The following is a 5,224-nucleotide window of genomic DNA, read 5'->3' as shown; positions in this document are numbered from 1 at the left end:
GTCGCGTTCCTGTAGTCCCAGGCTAGCCTCCCCTTCTTGTGAAGTGGGGCAATCCGGCGGTGGATGAAATCAGCCTCAATCATTTCAAGGGTGAGCCCGGCCACGGCGAGGCGATTGATCCTGGTGGTGGCGACTGAGAGCTTCTTGTCGTTGGCATCGAGGTCGCTCCAGTCCTTGCGGTGAACCGGCGGACTCCGGCGAACCCAGCAGAACTCCCGTGGATCCTCCTCCTTGATCCAGCACCACTGGCTCCGCCACTCCTCCCAACTCTCCTTCTGGGCGCTGATAACCCACAAGTTTAGGGGATCGCAATAGTTTTTGAGGGTAGAGTATTCAACCCAAATTTATTGATTCGACACATGGGGAGCCAAAGAATATTCTCAAGTATTAGCAGCCGAGTTGTCAATTCAACCACACCTGGAAACTTAATATCTGCTGCAAAGTATTTAGTAACAAAGTAATATGATAGTAGTGGTAACGGTGGCAAAAGTAACGGTAGCAGTTTTCGTTTTGTAGTAATTGTAACAGTGGCAACGGAAAAGTAATAAGCGGAGATCAATATATGAAAAGCTCGTAGGCAATGGATCAGTGATGGATAATTATGTCGGATGTGATTCCTCATGCAACGGTTATAACATAGGGTGACACAGAACTAGCTCCAGTTCATCAATGTAATGTAGGCATGTATTCCGAATATAGTCATACGTATTTATGGAAAAGAACTTGCATGACATGTTTTGTCCTACCCTACCATGGAAGCGGGGTCCTATTGGAAACTAAGGGATATTAAGGCCTCCTTGTAATAGAGTACCGGACCAAAGCATTAACACTTAGTAAATACATGAACTCCTCAAACTACGGTCATCACCGATAAGTATCCCGAGTATTGTCACTTCGGGGTTAACGGATCATAACACATAATAGGTGACTATAGACTTGCAAGATAGGATCAAGAACTCATATATATTCATGAAAACATAATAGGTTCAGATCTGAAATCATGGCACTCGGGACCTAGTGACAAGCATTAAGCATAGCAATGTCATAGCAACATCAATCTTAGAACATAATGGATACTAGGGATCAAACACTAACAGAACTAACTCGATTACAAGGTAAATCTCATCCAACCCATCACCGTCCAGCAAGCCTACAATGGAATTACTCACGCGCGACAGTGAGCATCATGAAATTGGTGATGGAGGAAGGTTGATGATGACGATGGCGACGGATTCCCCTCTCCGGAGCCCCGAACGGACTCCAGACCAGCCCTCCCGAGAGAGATTAGGGCTTGGCGGCGGCTCCGTATCGTAAAACACGATGAATCCTGATGGAGTTGGGTTGAGGTCGGTGGAGCACCAGGGGGCCCACGAGGAAGGGGGCACACCCAGGGGGTAGGCGCGCCCCCACCCTCGTAGACAGGGTGTGGGCTGTTATCATGGGTTGTTATTACACATTATGTCACAATACTTATGCCTATTCTCTCTTATATCGATATTTATTGCATTATGGAGAATGCCGGCAGCTGGGATTCTGGGCTGGAACAGGAGCAAATATTAGAGGCTTATTCTGCACAACTCCAAAAGTCCTGAAACTTCACGGAAGTTATTTCCCGAATATATAAAAAATACTGAGCGCAAGAAGTACTAGAGGGGGGCCACCCACCAGCACGAGGGTGGGGGCGCGCCCTACCCCCCTAGGCGCGCCCCCCTGCCCCGTGGGCCCCCTGGTGGCCCTCCAATGCCCATCTTCTGCTATATGAAGCAAGCTTTGGAGAAGAAACTCCGCCGCCACTAGGCGGAACCTTGGCGGAACCAATCTAGGGCTCCGGCGGAGCTGTTCTGCTAGGGAAACTTCCCTCCGGGATGGGGAAATCATCACCAACGATCCTCTCACTGGGAGGGGGTCAATCTCCATCAACATATTCACCAGCACCATCTCATCTCAAACCCTAGTTCATCTCTTGTATCCAATCTTTGTATCCAAACCTCAAATTGGTACCTGTGGGTTGCTAGTAGTGTTGATTACTACTTTTAGTTGATGCTAGTTGGTTTACTTGGTTGAAGATCATATGTTCAGATCCATTATGCATATTAATACCCCTTTGATTATGAACATGAATATGCTTTGTGAGTAGTTACGTTTGTTCCTGAGGACATGGGAGAAGTCTTGCTATAAGTAGTCATGTGAATTTGGTATTCGTTCGATAATTTCATGAGATGTATATTGTCATCCCTCTAGTGGTGTCATGTGAACGTCGACTACATGACACTTCACCATTGTTTGGGCCTAGAGGGAGGCATCGAGAAGTAATAAGTAGATGATGGGTTGCTAGAGTGACAGAAGCTTAAACCCTAGTTTATGCGTTGCTTCGTAATGGGCTGATTTGGATCCATATGTTTCATGTTATGGTTAGGTTTACCTTAATACTTCTATTGTAGTTGCGGATGCTTGCAATAGGGGTTAATCATAAGTGGGATTCTTGTCCAAGTAAGGGCAGTATCCAAGCACCGGTCCACCCACATATCAAATTATCAAAGTACCAAACGCGAATCATATGAACGTGATGAAAACTAGCTTGACGATAATTCCCATGTGTCCTTGGGAGCGCTTTCCTTCATATAAGAGTTTGTCCAGGCTTGTACTATAAGCGATTGAAATTGGAATTTCACCAGAAGTTTTATCCTATGCATCTTGTTCATCATGATCGTAATTATATATATATATATATATATATATATATATATATATATATATATATATATATATATATAATTTTTGGCCTTGCGAAGGGGAAATCACCGCTCAAGCTTGGGGGAGGCTTAAGCCAATGTTATATTCATGCCCCAATCGTGAGCTTTCAAGAGAAATGATTATTCAAAAAAATTATGCTTGGCTTTTTGACAACAATCGCTCCATGCTCGATACTTCTTGTACTGGTTCCTTTATGATGAAGACTATTGAATTCAAATGGAATTTATTGGACAGAATTAAATGCAACTCTAAAAATTGGGATCTCGATGAAGGTAAGGAGTCAGGTATAACACCTAAGCTTGATTGTGATAAATCTTTTATGGATACCGATGTTTTCCGTAAAACTAAATATGGACTTGACTCTGATATAGTAGCTTTTTTCTGTGAATGCTTTGCTACTCATGTTGATCTCCCTAAGGAGAAGTGCTTTAAATATAATCCTCCCATTGAAACAAAACTAGTTGCACCTATTAAAGTTGAAGAAAAAACTATCACTTATGATGATCCTGTTGTTCTCACTTCTTATGTTGAGAAACCACCTTTCCCTGTTAGAATAAAGTATCATGCTAAAGCTTCAACTGTGGTTCGTAGAAGTAATATTAGAGCTTATACACCTCATGAGCAATTTAAATTTGAAACTAATATTGCTATTGTAAAATATATCTTGGCTGATAATATCGATGGGCATGTTATTTATTTCTGTGATGAGACTGCTAGAATTGCTAAACCTGGTGCAAAAGATAAACATAGACCTGTGGTAGGCATGCCTGTTATTTATGTTAAAATAGGAGATCATTGTTATCATGGCTTGTGTGATATGGGTGCTAGTGCCAGTGCAATACCTATTTCCTTATACAAAGAAATTATGCATAATATTGCACCAGCTGAGATAGAAGATATCGATGTTACCATTAAGCTTGCTAATAGAGATGCTATTTCACCAATTGGGATTGTTAGAGACGTGGAAGTCTTGTGTGGGAAGGCTAAATATCCTGCTGATTTCCTTGTTCTTGGTTCCCCTCAAGATAGCTTTTGTCCCATTATATTTGGTAGACCTTTCTTGAATACTGTTAATGCTAAGATAGATTGCAAGAAGGATGTTGTTACTATTGGTTTGGATGATATTTCTCATGAGTTTAATTTTTCTAAATTTCATAGACAACCCCGTGATGAAGAATTGCCTAGCAAAGATGAAATTATTTGTCTTGCTTCTATTGTTGTGCCTCCTAATGATCCTTTAGAACAATATTTGCTAGACCATGAGAATGATATGTTTATGAATGAAAGAAGGGAAATAGATGAAGTATTGTTTAAACAAAGACCCATTCTGAAACACAATTTTCCTGTTGAAATCCTAGGGGATCCTCCTCCACCCAAGGGTGATCCCGTGTTTGAGCTTAAACCATTATCTGATACTCTTAAATATGCTTATCTCGATGAAAAGAAGATATATCCTGTTATTATTAGTGCTAACCATTCAGAGAAGGAGGAAGAGAAATTATTGAAAACTATGAAGAAGCACCGTGCTGCTATTTGATATACTCTTGATGATCTTAAGGGCATTAGTCCCACTCTATGTCAACACAAAATAAATTTGGAGAAGGACGACAAACCAGTTATTGATCACCAACGATGGCTGAATCCTAAGATGAAAGAAGTGGCAACAAAGGAAATATTAAAGCTCCTTGAGGCAGGTATAATTTATCCCGTTGCTGATAGTCAGTGGGTAAGTCATGTTCATTGTGTCCCTAAGAAGGGAGGTATTACTGTCGTTCCAAATGATAAAGATGAATTGATTCCACAAAGAATTATTACAAGTTATAGGATGGTAATTGATTTTCGCAAATTAAATAAGGCTACTAAAAAAGATCATTACCCCTTACCTTTTATTGATCAAATGCTAGAAAAATTATCCAAACATACACATTTTTGCTTTCTAGATGGTTACTCTGGTTTCTCTCAAATACAGGTGTCAGCTGATGATCAAGCAAAGACCACTTTTACTTGCCCTTTCGATACTTTTGCTTATAGATGTATGCCTTTTGGTTTATGTAATGCACCTGCTACCTTTCAAAGATGCATTATGGCTATATTTTCTGACTTTTGTGAAGAGATTTGTGAGGTATTCATGGATGATTTCTCCATTTATGGATCCTCTTTTGATGATTGCTTGAGCAACATTGATCGATTTTTGCAGAGATGTGAAAAAACTAATCTCGTTTTGAATTGGGAGAAGTGCCACTTTATGGTTAATGAAAGTATTGTCTTGGGGCATAAAATTTCTGAAAGAGGTATTGAAGTTGACAAAGCTAAAGTTGATGCTATTGAAAAGATGCCATGTCCCAAGGACAATAAAGGTATAAGAAGCTTCCTCGGTCATGCCGGTTTTTATAGGAGTTTCATTAAGGACTTCTCAAAAATTTCTCGGCCTCTGACTAATCTATTACAAAAAGATATTCCTTTTGTCTTT

Source organism: Triticum dicoccoides, chromosome 5A (assembly GCF_002162155.2).
Source record: "Triticum dicoccoides isolate Atlit2015 ecotype Zavitan chromosome 5A, WEW_v2.0, whole genome shotgun sequence".
Lineage (NCBI taxonomy): Eukaryota > Viridiplantae > Streptophyta > Magnoliopsida > Poales > Poaceae > Triticum > Triticum dicoccoides.
The sequence above is the reverse complement of the archived record's forward strand: the minus strand, read 5'-3'. Positions refer to the sequence as shown.